A 14,076-nucleotide genomic window follows, 5' to 3' on the forward strand; every position below is an offset into this window, starting at 1 on the left:
CTATGAAAAGATGCTGCTCAGGTAGAATCTAATGAAGCTCAATATTTCTGGTTCGTTTCTAGATAGTGATTCCGAGTGTTCAGTGTTCAGCAAAGTTGGAGTATGAGTCAAGAGCTATCCAGAGTTGCCATGAATGAAGTGGAATTCAACCAGTAGATGCTCGAGTAGAATCACGGTATCGTTTCAAGGTAGCGACTTAAAATGTTTACCATAGTTACAATATGAGTCACTGAGGAAAATACTGAATCACTTCCGGAAAGTTAGGAATCTCTTCGAAAAGGACTGAATCGCTTCATAAAGTTTCGGAATCACTTCGGTAAGTACTGTAAGTAAGTACTGAATCACTTCAGAAAAGTTTGAGGTCACTTCGGAAAGTTCTGCATCATTTTTTTGTAGTGCTAGTTGATTGCACGAGTGGTTCGGTCGGCCTATTAAAAGGTTCAATCGAATATTTAAACACAATGTTTCAGAATCCAACAACAGGATGAAACGTGGACATCTCGTACGGTACATTTCTGATCACGCCTTCCTTCGGGAGAAGTAAAGTAAAGCCATTGGTCCCAGGTTCATGAGTTGATGCGTCGATAGGTAGAGTCCAGGTGTGGGAGCTGCCTTCCTGGCGTCGATAGCATTGGTGCTCAGCACGGAAAACAAGATCGTCGGAAAACAAATCAAGGAAAAAAAGTACATCCAAACAATTTAACACCATCATCTTATAGATCAAACTTCCTTTATTGAATGGCAATTTTAGTTTAAGTGATAGTGTTTTAATTCTCGAGAATTTTGTGTTTAAAGCCATTGCTTACGTTGGGTAGCTCCGCCTATTTCAACTGTTGGCCCAGAAATATTTCCGAGCTACCGTGTGTGCAGCGAGGGTACCGAATTGAATGAATGAACATGTTAAAAGGCAACAGAAGAATACGAAAACATCACCAAGGGATAATCCATAAACAGAGTAATTAGTGCTTTTACTAGTTTTTCCCTCGTACATTCTAAGTCAGAAATATAATTTCGTTTATCCACTCATAAAGCACTTAGCGGAAAACCGATTAAAGATTTTTGTGACTAAGTTTGAGTAACCCAAAAAGTGGTCCTCATAAAACTCTCAAAATGTTACATTCCCTGGAAATGGTCCTATAGTCCATTGAATGTATTGTTTTGTATCAAAATATTGAATGGAAGAACCATTCATCAATTAAAGGCCGTGCGTGCTCTCTCTGAATGCATAACGAAGCTCTATATTTACGGTTTCACTGAGTTCATTCCAAAGTTCAAAATGTTCTTTGGTCAGCAGAATCGATGTAAATCACGCCTCACTGATTTTCCACCCCTGTCTATGATAATTAAAATTATTACCGATTGCTTGCAAAAAGTGATTTCCCTAAGACGGATTTCAAAATTGAATTCCATCCCGTCTGTGTTTATTCAATCACCGCGTGATGAGTTGTGGTGTTCTCGAGTACACAACGAAAGGCTGTTTGTAAGCAGCGAGCTGCAGCCCACATGAGCATCTATAGAAGGAGGAAGAAGCCGCACCGCTATTGATCGGAATCAGTAGCTCTGCGTGAGTCGCTGTGGGCCAGCTATGCCATACTAAAAAGTATAAACAGAGAGAACCATCGACAAACCGACATGAAACTTAAACTTAACATTCGCTCGAAAATCTATAACAGCCGATTCAAATGTGCAGCGATCCCATCTGTCAAAACCATAGAATTTTTTTTATCTAAAACCAACTCAAACATTTGTACGCGTGCTCGTGGCTAGGATACACATTTTTCGCGAACACGGCGGCAGATGTCAGTTTTGTACTTTTATCAGAAATGTCATCGTTATTTGTAAGGTCATTCATGTCGATTTGTCGGTGAGAGAACCATTGGCTCAAATTCCTATTCCTACACAAAACACAAGATCTTTCTGCAGTTAACATTCCTTATTAGAGATTTGAATAGATTTTTCTCCTTTACTTAAATCTTGGGTTATTATTAGTTAGGTAGGTTCCGATTCGACATGTTGTAGTTTCATTTTTATGCCTGTGATCTTGACATTTTTACCTAGGGGATGAGTACTTAAGGGGGCTAGGTTTTTGATAAGTCTTTAGTGGGAATGACACTGACTGCACATTGTGGTCGAAATACGTATCTGTCATGGATACCAAAATTAATTGAGTGGAATTAAATGTAAGATGACCCTTTTTATTGTTTAAAAAAAAATAAGATTTATTATATATTACGACCACTTAGTCCTACGTCACCATTGCGTACAACCCTTGTAGGGCTGTCCCTTGATTTTTCTATAACAGTTGAAGATCTTCAGAGCTTTACAACCAGAAGTCTTGAAAAAATATCCAAAGAACTTTACAGTTATCTTCGTCTATCTGGAGATTCTTCGAATATAACCTGCTGTTTAGGAACGATGTCTGAAAGAAATATCCTGTAGCCTAACCTACGCATAATTTTTTAACAACATCTGCAAAATTCCCTTAAGTTTTACAAAATTTCTTCAACTTCTTTGAAGCTCCCTGAATTAATTCAAAATTCCATATTTTTTCCATCTCTCTTAATTCTACGATTGTTTTTGAAAAGCTCCCAACATTTAAAATATTCATGAAAATGTGGATACTTCTTTGAAATTTAACGAAGTTTCCAAAACTTCCAAGAAGTTCCTTGAGCTTTTCAGAAGTAAGATCTCTGATAAACTGCAACGAAGTTCCCTAAACTGAAGCGAGGATCACTGAAGCTCTAAGAATTTTGCTAAACTATTTTTAAATCTTCTACAAAATTCCCTGCACTTATATAAAGTTTTATGCAGCTTCTCAAAATGCTACAAAATTCTCAAAACTTCAACAAGGTTTGCTGCACTTTTACGTTTCTCGATGATTTTCCACGAAGTTCCACGCACAAAATTTCTTGAACTTCCTCGTAATTCCCTGAACTATTACAAGCTCATGAGGCTTCAAAAAGTATCTTGGTATCGTATGAAGATCCCCGAACAATAATAAGGTTCTCTGAAATTAAATAATGTTTAACTTCTACAAAACTTTTCCAAAGCTCCCTGAGTTTCTACGATGCTCTATTAAGATCCCAGAATTTATACTAAGTTTCGTTAATTTGAACGATGTTCTCTGAACTTTTAAGAAGTCCTTACAGTTCTACAAATTTTCTTGAGGTTCAAGAAACTCTCTGAACTCTTGGCCAATTTGTAGACCCTGAATACGTCTTATTATACTATCAATTAAATGTCGATGTAATATAAATTATCGAATCAAGTCTAGAACATTAATAAAAGTAGACGTTCATAAAAATCAATACCAATAGAAAGTAACCTTGACAAAATTCCGGTGTGTAAAAAGAACATGCAAAATTCCTTGTGGGGCCTAGATAATTCTGAAGGTAGCCTGGCCCCCTTCCCGATCAGAAAGGCACAACAAACTTATAACAACTGGAGTTATTTATTTAACAAAATTTAAAATGTAACAAAATGTGTTATAAATGTGTCAAAAATCATAACAAAAATTCGTCTAGTGGTAACAAAATTATAACAGACGTTGATATGATTATATCAAAATTATTACAAAATTAAATATAATCTATTGCATTCAAAAATATACATCTATAACAACCGGTGTAATAAATTAGATATAAAATTTGCCATATTTTTGGTTATGCCATTTCGATTTCACTTTTTTTTAACCTTAGTCAAATAATTAATTGGAATTCATCAACTGTAAGTTATTTAAATTAATTAAGAACCATTTTCTTGGCTTCTTTTTCCATAATATGTCAGAATTCGCTTCATAATGTGTAGTGTTTCATCAGCCAAAGATTTTGCAGCAGCTGGTTTGTCTCCCCGATAAATGCGGAGTTCCAACAACTGATCTGAGAGAAAAATTAGCTGTTTTAGTAATTCTGAATGAATGAATGAAAAATTAAAGTTACCTCGCACATATTTCACATCTTCCACATGGATTGTTAGAGGACCTTCCATCAAACCATGAGATTCCTATGGTGATGGAATTTCATTCATCATCTGGTTCAGAAGCAGTAGGCAGCCAATCTATTTCGGATCGCGGTCGGTAGAGTTTTCTGATGACGAATCAGAAAAATCGGAAGATTTTATACAAGCAGAATTCTTTAAAGGATACGATGAACGATGTTCCAGATCGGTATTTATTATCTTATTTATTCAAGGTAGACAAGACTGAGAACATCCTATCTTTTTTCAGGAGCCTTCGAGTTACAATAAATAGGCAAAATTTCATGACAACATTCGTATCAAAGACATAATGTTTATGGCACTGAATTTTTACATAAGGCACAAGCTTACCCAAGGAGGTTTGGAAGACTTTATGAAAATGTTGAATGTTTTCACGATAGGCAAAACTTTTCCCGAAAACTTTACCACTTTTACTTATGCTTTCCCAGCTCCGAAAGGGTTTATTTTTGTGTGAATTGTTATTATTGGTATGTCGTCTTCTTGTTCAATAATGACAGCACACTAACAACCTATTTAATTTTAAGATATGAAGCTGCTCTACAACCTGAACCTCTATGCCCTGTGGAAAACTGTGGATCAATTAAAACGGACTTTTTTGTTACTTTTCCCATAGAGCAGCAGATCAGATAATCTTTTTTGAAATACTCCAAAGAGATAGCTGAATACGAGACACCGGTTATTACTGAATAAATTCGCGATTTAAGCCGTTTATGATTTAAACAATCTTTGACAATCATTCGAAAATCTTATCATTTCTTACTATTTATACACATGATGATCGTCTAATAAATCGTCTAATCGTCTAATGATCGTCACTTAGAAACAGAAAATAGTGAATAAATTTATATTTTGGAATCATTAGTACATATTTCATGCATTGATAGTAATTATAACTGACTTTGTTATAATTCTGATATGATGAGAAACTTCGCACAAACCACTTTTCCCTAATATATCAAAATATAACACACGTTGATATAAATATCAACCATTGATATAATTGTGTTATATTTTTGTTATGCCCTTCTGATCGGGTTTGCACCCCCGTTAGCTACGCCAATGGTCTTACTGAACTATCATTGTTAGAATCTGCGCCGCAGCTAGAAAATCACTTAAGGTGCCCTGATGTAAAACTAGTACGTATTTATGCAACTTAAACAGTATTACCCTAGGGGTATCCCACTCTAAACTTTGTATTTTTCGCTTTGTACATATAAAGTTCTTATTGATATCTAAGATACCAGGAAATACTTAAAAATACTTAAGAAATATTTAGTGTCAGATTGTTACCACCGTTGCTAGACAAATTTAATTTGTTTGTTCACCCATAATAACAATTCAGCTGTGGAAAAAACAGTGCTTGGAATATTTACATTCTGAAAACAATATGTTTTCTTTTCAATAGTGCTACTTATACCTTGAGCCATATGTACTTTGATATTTTTACAAGAATTGCGCTTATTTCTACACCTCTATAACGTATGGTAAAAACGAGTATTTTCAACCAAGGCCCCTAAATATTTAGGAAACAAATTGCCGCCGTGGCTTATTTGCATTATGCCTGATATCACTGATCGTATCATCGGAATCTTTGAATCGTTTGCTCATTCTGTTTTAATTCATTCGTTTCCGTTCCCGATTGGGAAATTACTTCATTGTGTTATAGATGTATTTTTCGTCCGTTAGGATCATGACCGTGTAACTTAGGACAATTAGCTTAGGATTGAATCTGAATCATAAGTTGTGCAAGCTATCCGCACCATACTTATGGAATTCGGAGTGCCACATCTCATGCACACTCAGTACACTTTAACAATAAAATAACTAAAGTTTTAACTGCTGAGCACTCAGCGGTCATTTCAGTCAATAACTTGTCACACAACTGCAAGAATGTGGAGAAATTCAATGGAGAATAATTAAATAAATGGTGATAATTTGATATTATTTTATTTATTAAAATTCATTATAATTTATAAAAGGTAAGGAACCTACCGACAGACAGACGCGAACCTGTAAAACATACACATGGGTATAGGTCAGATTTACAAATTCAAATCCGGCAAAGTCATTCCCAACAGGGAAATGTTTCTAAACAAATTTAGCACCTAGACCGAATTCAATTCCTTCACAAATGAGACGTCTGTGACAACTTTGGGTTCCCCTCATTCGAGATAATTTCATTAAACGTCTGTTCATTTCTTAACCAGTCCGTTTAAAGTATCGCATTATAAATACTTTTTTTTCCTCCATTACTTCGCTCTTGGTAGTGGATGGACTTCTTTGCAAAGTATAAATGATTTGGATTCGTCAACCATTGCTTCATCTTCTCCTCCTTCAGCATATATCGGAAGAAATCCTTGAAAAGCATGCCTGAACATAATCAGCTCGAAACATAGGTAGTGCCAAATCCATGTAACTAAAATGTTGGTGTCACAGGTTGCATCCTTCTGACTAACACCCAGGACAATACGATCCAGGGTAACGTATGAAGACGTGTCCACATTGAATTCTGAGGGTTACTTCTTTGTTCTTCATGGGGACATAGAAATGAGCTTCCTCCTGCAGCAACTCGCCACTCGCGGTGTCCAAAAAACCTTGGAGCTGCAATCATGCAGAAAGAACATGAAATCAAACGCAGTATACCCAATAGCTTAGAACTTACGTACACATCAAGGAACTGCTTCAAGCACTACCAACACATTTCTGTGAGAAACAACAATAAACAACTGCACTAGCAACCGGTCACTATGTGAACATAAGGCAAGATTTAAAATACTTAAAAATACTTAAGAATACTTATGAGCGATTGGAAAATATTTAATGTTTCTTAGAGCTAAAGTTTAGAGTGGGATGCCCCTAGGTATTACCTAAAACATTTTGTGTATCGAAAAATAAAAACCGAAAACATTGAGGTGAAATCTGCTTTGTAATACCGTAAAATTATCATATAATTTCATACAGTGTAACCAAACATGCTGCTAGATTTCGCTTCCTTTATCTCACTTCTAGTTCCAAATGGCAATAAGTGAAGACCACTTCAATCAATAAAACAAATAAATAAAACAGTCACACTTTGATCGACTTCTAGCGTACTCGAAAAAATATCCAATCATTGTCTTTGATTCAATAAAATAATACATGTTTTATAAAATATCACTACTACACTTCCAAATTAGAAGTCTTTTGACACATATTGGATATTTCTCCCACATCCGTACGCTAGAAGTTTATCTAAATCCTATACGTAAATCACCAATAAAAATTAACATACATCATTTCCAACTCAATTAGCAATTCCACTAACATTCCAATGTATCCAGATTAAAGCTTCTAATGTTGATAGAACTAGCATTTCTCAATCATGAATCCATGACGATACAAAGTCGCGATCACGCGCCCCATCCGACGTAGGCCCCTCTCGATAACCATCATAATTACCTGCTTTGTTTTGTTCTGGAAATTCTGTTCTGCGAAAAACCCACACCGACAATCTTTTCACACAGCACTCAAGCGAGATCCAAAATCAGCAAACAGGAAACCGGAAATTTATACACGGCCAACACAGCATATCACTTGTTTGATGAGATTCTTGGGGTCAAAAACAATCAACTTATCAACAACTGGTTTATGACCCGTTTAGCTGCTATTTAATGACAATCCCATTCATCCACTGATGTAATTTAAGTACGTTACAATCTTTGAAACTGGTTGCGCGCCTGGCTCACTCAGTCCTCGATGAAAGACCTACTCTATTGAACACTTATTGGCTCATATCGTCACTCTCTGGAGGTGGAATGATGTATGAATTTTGCACTTTCAACACCGGCAAAGCAAACTCGTTTGCAAACAGTTAACACACTTTTTTTTATTATTTTCTCCGGCGAGCGATTGGGACCGCTAGAGCTGTATTTTCATTCATAACAACCACCAGGAAGAAGGGTGGTTCCTTTCGCTTCACACCTTCCTGGACGATGCAGAACAAACACCGTGTATTTCTTTTTATCTGCCTTCTTGCAACACGCTGCAGCACGCGAAGAAGAGTTTTTCACACGTTGTTGGAACACTCTTCTCTTCCTGTTGGTTTAGGATACCAAACAGATTTAAAACCGCGCCGAAACTACGTTACAGATCCCTCAAAGACACTACACAGAACAAGAGATATCTATTTGAAGCGAGCTATCGCGGCCAAGCAACCAAAGACAACTGAACAACAATCTGTTGCTGCTTTAGCTACTACCCAAAGGTGGAGACTCTCACTCTCGACTGTGGAACTTGATCGGGGCCCATGGGCCGATATGTATATCCGTTTGCATGCAGGGGAGAACGGGGTCGCCTGATATGCGAGTCGGAAGCCGGTACCAAATGTCCGATCAGGAATGAATTCAATATGGAAAACTGAAGTATTACAGAGTGTTCCATAATGGATGCTACTGACAGGCCTGTCACCAGCGTTGCCAGATTTATCTGGATTTTCCAGATTTTTAGTCGTCTTGCCAGGTACACAGACAGACCACGTATATGTTACACATTTTACCAGATTTTTTAAACATGCTTTAAAAATATCACTGCAATTCATTTACCATCTAATCAAAAAATAAAAAGCCAAACTGGCTACTTTATTAAAGTCCATCAACGTTGGACATTATTGTAATTTTAAGGTAATTCTGAAAATAGTTCACAGTGAAGTGTAAGGTGAATTCCTTGTAAAATCAAACGAGAATTTCAAGCTAATTCTGAGTAGAGTTCCATCCATCTTTGTGGGCTTCGTGGTCGTGCGATTTCACCCGTCGTTCAGGCGTAGTGCGAGTGCCACGAAGTGAGGGTTCGATTTCCGCTCCAGCCGGTGCAAAATTTGACTACCTGAAAATGTCCCTACTGATCTACTGGTTCTGGGTGTGGTGTGTTGTCCGTTGTCTAGTGTTAAATATACAGTCTGTGCAAATTCTGGTTGAAGATGGTGTCAATTGTCTTGTCAACGCTGATGACAATTGCATGGAAATTTGTGAATAAAGGAAATACAATCCGGAAGAGAAATCATAGAAAATTAGTATGATGAAACTTAAGGAGAATGCTGATACGAATCGTGAGAATAATTTCAATTGAATTCTGGCCAATGTTTCTATGGAGATTCATTTTAAGACATTTCAACGGAATTATGCGCAATTTCTGGGAAACATTCAAAACCATTTTGACAAAGTACTTGAATAATAAGGAAATACTGAGGAAGATTTCAAAACAATTTTTACCTACAAAGCAGTTCAAAGGGAATTATCAGATGAGTCTGAGAAGAGCGTGGTGGTTATTCTGAAGAGTGTACCAAGGAAATTATTATTATTTTTTTTTTCGAGAATTTCATAGAGAAAAATTGACACAAAATTGTGCCAATTCTTGGGAATTATTACCAGTTTGAGGGAATTGTGGAATTGGAGATTGATTTATAAGAGATTACAAGAGGTAATGCGAAGAACTCCTATAATGTAACTGGAAAAGTTTGGATATTATAAAGATTATTTTAGGGGAATATAGAAAAGAAGTATGATGGTATTCTAGGATGATTCAAATGGAACTAAAAAAATGGTGAAAATATCCTGTGAAGAGTTCTAAGTAAATTCAGAATAACAAAAAATGTCATGATCGGGAACCGAGGAAAATCCGGAATTTAGAATTATTTTAAGATCCTGAGATTTCCAAAATAAAGCTATCAGACTTTCATTTTAGTAATTATTAAATTAATAATAAGTAAATTATTCTTTGGCATAAAATTATTCGTAATGGTCATGCGAAAAGTGGAATAACCCGTAGTTTAGGTAAACTGTGTGTGAGTACCACTATGATAGACTTTGATTCCCATTTCAGCCAGGTGAGTTTTGCTTCAAAATAAAATTGCCTACTGGTCTACTGGGTGCTGTGCGTTGTATGATGTCAAGAATTAAATTTTAAATCTGAACCTCAGGGTAATATTAGAATTATTATTAGGGGTGTGTTAAAGTGACTATAATAAGAAAAAAATTAGAATTATTAAGAACTAATAAAATCTTTAAATACTGGAATTGCAGCAAATAGTAAGGATCGATTATTATTAGTCAAAACAAATCCATCCCATGAAATTTGCTTGATTCTTTGCTTTTCATTCTTTTTAAAAAAGATACAGTTTAAAAAACAAATCTAAACATATTTTCTGCAGTATTTTATCCACATTTGACTAAATTTTTGAAATGCTGCGTAATGGATATTTGGATGACTTCAGCAATGCTAACAAGTTATTTGATTTATATAATTAATTTAAACAAGTAATTCATAACCATTCTAGTACTTTAAATAAATTCCAGGTGATCATACTGACCGATTTTTACGGGAGATTGGCACATAACTTGGATTTCAATAGCATATTACTTCACGATGCTATCGTATCATGAGTTATGAATTTTCAAAATACAGGATGGTCGGGAAATCCTAAAACTTCATAAAAAATCAGCTAAGAAACTTGTTCCAGTAACTCCCGGTATCGAAATGAACAACTTTTATCATACTTTGACTATATGTTTAAGTATTATTTCTACGTGAAGTCAACGATTTACATAGTTGAAGATGCTAATTTCAAATAACAGACTGTAGTGGTAATTTTTATACGATAGATGGAGTAGATGAAAGCATAGAGTTGATAGTTCCGTTAGAGTACGGCAGTGTGAAGATTGCATATAGATATTAGAATAGCGAGCTAGGACAATGTTTAAGGAAGGTACAAATCGGTTTTTTCATCTCTCTTTACCAAAACCCCTCACCACTCCTCTCCAAAGGGGGAGATAGATGCTATCGTATAAAAATTACCACTGCAGTCTGTTATTTGAAATTAGCATCTTCAACTATAAAACTTTTATCATGTATGTACAAAAATCGATAGCAGTGGCATTAAAGCATTTTAGAACGTAACTAGGACCAAGAGATGTGCATATGAAAGAACAGCCAATAAGGCCGGAACAAACCTCAAGTTTTTCTTTTGTCAACCCCCCCCCCCCCCTTCTTCAAAATTTTGGAATATCACAAAGGATTATCATGCACCAGCTGACTTTCATTTGTGTTTTTCATGGCTTTTACGCAACTTTGTTGTTGTCTTATCAAGCAGCACTTCTAGCATAGCATCTGTACTCAAAATCCTCCATGATAAATCCTAGAATTGGAATGAAAGTTCAAAGAAAAACTCAAAATAAAATGAAAAAGTGCATCTTACTCCCGGGGTGCGTTATGTACTGTTCTCCCCTAGATTTATTTGTCATGCACTGGGTCATCTGTCATTCGTTTTTGCGCGTTTTCTTGCAACGTATCTCGTACAGAACAGTCATTCAGCTATACAAAGTGTCAAAATATTTCACGGCGGTGTGATCTCGTGTTTTAACTCTTGCATCTCGAGTCGAAGCTTAGATTCAATAATGATTAATTGTTGTTACGTTGTTGTTTACAAACTTTTATTTGTAACCGACTTGGGTAGAACAATATTCGCGTTCGGAAAGCGTCGTATGACAATATCACGGAACATCACGGACACCTGGAGCTGCGCCGATTTGGCTTCCCATCGATACACTCGTGTATGGCACGGATCAGACGAATAACAGAACAGGATCGAGTATCGCTAAATCAGTTGGGTATGGATACTCGCTTTGTTTGATTTTTTTATGTTTTAGAATATAACCTTGCTATTTTAAGGTATTTTTACATAAATTTGAACTAGACCGGTACGGCATGCCAGGTTCTTGAAATCGGATCAGCCGGATTTCATCGAACATCATTCCAAATCTTGTTTGGCAACTCACTAGGTAAGCCGCCTTCAATTTGATCGATCCCCTTGTTCGCTGCACACATCTTCGTTTTATTTCAGTCGGTTCGCTACCAAGAACCATTTTCATTGGGTCGTTATCCGACATTGTTACAATATGCCCAGCCCACCGTAGTCGCCCGTTTTTCGCATTTGATCTAAATTTCTTAACTTACAAACAATGATTCAATTCTTTTCTACAGTGATTCAACAATTTCCGAGCTAAATCCAATCTTTTCAAAATTGGTTTAGAACTGAGACCAAATCCGAAATTTCTAATTGAGGTGACACTTTTCAAAGCAGATTCAAAGCTGAGTCTGAACTTTTTTGAAGTGAGTTCAAACTTTCGAATAAGTCATCAACAATGTTTCTACCTGAGTCTAAACTTTTCTGTTATGTTATTCAATCCTTTTCAAAGTTGTCAAAGCTTTCCTTAAATGATTCCAAATATCCCGAATCCAAGCTTTAAATAATTGGTTTCGCATTTTCTGAAGTGAGGCAACATATGCTGATTCATTCCCTTTCGTAAATAAATCCAAAGTTTCCTGCATTGATTCAACTTTTTCCTAACTGAATCCAAACTAGTCAGAAAGGGTTTGACATTTCCTAAGTGATTCTCAGTTAACTGCTTTGGCATTTGGTAAGGACACAATCTTGTTTAGGTCATCTAGTTTTTCTTAAAGTGTAGAAAGTTGTCCGATGCGAAACGACACTTTTTTGAGCTTAAATTTTCCAAATGGAGTCAAACCTTTTCTGAAGTGCTTCCATACCTTCCTTAGGGAGTCCAAAATTTTCTGTTGAGTGATTGAATTACATTTAATGTTAGTCTGAGCTTTCCTGAAGTGATTTAATAACTTTGAACGTGGATTCCGGTCCCCTAGACCCCTTTCTCGTTCTTGTGAAATGCACATTCTTCCAAAATTAAGCTGATATTTTAAAGAATGTACCTTCGTGTGGTAGATTTTTTTAAGCAACCACAATTGTTGTGAAAACTGGGTTTACATCAACAAAAGTACGTATTTTTATTGAAATTTGCCAAGTTGGATTTTGGCTCCATCCTTTGAAAAACAGGCTTGGATTTTAAAGACTAGACCTATGTAAGTTCATTGGTGATGGTAGATTTTTTTGAAGACTGGTCGAACTTCGGTTCTATCGTTTGAAATTTGTGCTTGGATTTTATAGAATGCAGCTTGCTGAATCCATGCGTGAAGGTTGAATTTTTAATTTTTTGAGAAAATCGAGTTCTCAAAAGCACGTATATTCAAAAAAATGTGGGTTTCCTGTTCAGTCAAGTTGAATTTCGGCTCCTTCCTTGGAACATAGGCGTGGATTTTTAAGAATTGCTGAATCCATACGTATTTTCGTAGGTTTATAGATTTTATGGAATGGAACTTGCTGAATCCAAACGTGAAATTTAATTTTTCTGCTCTGCCGAACTCAGTTTCGGGTCATATCTTTGAAAAATAGGCTCGTATTTTAATGAATGAACCTTGTTGAATCCATATGTGAAGGTTGAACCGGGTTTGTGATTTTATAAATTTAATTATAAATTTTATTTTTTTTTTTATAAATTTGGGTTTCCTTTTCAGCTAAGTTGGATTTTGATACCGTTCTTTGAAAGTTATGCTTGGATTTTATAGAATGGACCCTGCTGAATTCATACGTGATTATTATTTTTTTAAGCACACACAAAGACAGGTTTGTATTGACAAGAGTACGTATTTTTCATAAAATTTTGTTTTTATATTCAGCCAAGATGTATGTTGGCTCCTTCCTTTGAATATTAGGCTTGGATTTTGTTGAATAGACCTTCCTGACTCCATGCGTCAAGTTAGATTTTTTTTTAAGCACGCACAATTGTTGAGAAAACTGGGTTTAATTTTACAGAATAGGTATTTTCAAATCAATTTGGGTTTCCTGTTCTGCTTTGTTATATTTGAATAAGAAGGATCTATCGAAAATAGAACTTTTTTTTTCGAGAAGAACTATTACGTTCGTGGTATTCCGCTTGATGGTTTACCCGGAATTTACCAAAACCCAAAAATTAGTTGCTTTGATCCTATTCATCTACATTATAACCAATGGCCTTCCTTGAAAGGATACAAAAACTTATGTCTTGTTGATAACCCATGTGTTACACATAATAAAGTCAACATTTGTGGCTCCTGTTATGCATTAGTGTCAAAAACCACAGCTTCAAAGAAGTATAAGGCTAAATCGAAGGCTAAGAAGTAATGTAAACGTTCGAAATACACAGCTTAGATGTAATG

The 14,076-nt window shown here is 35.8% G+C and overlaps 1 protein-coding gene across 3 annotated transcripts in view; it reads right to left on the reverse strand.

Moving 5' to 3' along the window:
- LOC135703890 (G-protein coupled receptor Mth2-like) overlaps positions 1 to 8,163 on the reverse strand; it is a 129,931-nt gene extending 121,768 nt beyond the window's left edge. For 2 of the 3 annotated variants that reach the window (XM_065225293.1, XM_065225431.1), the window contains exon 1: positions 7,435 to 8,163. The gene's annotated coding sequence lies outside the window, so the exon portion shown is untranslated. The remainder of the gene's footprint in view (positions 1 to 7,434) is intronic. The other variant, XM_065225354.1, reaches the window with a different exon arrangement.
- Between the last annotated feature and the right edge of the window lie 5,913 nt (positions 8,164 to 14,076).

The sequence above is a fragment of the Ochlerotatus camptorhynchus genome, unplaced genomic scaffold, assembly GCF_037179485.1.
Source record: "Ochlerotatus camptorhynchus isolate MF236.1 unplaced genomic scaffold, CSIRO-AGI_Acam_v1.1 ptg000002l, whole genome shotgun sequence".
Lineage (NCBI taxonomy): Eukaryota > Metazoa > Arthropoda > Insecta > Diptera > Culicidae > Ochlerotatus > Ochlerotatus camptorhynchus.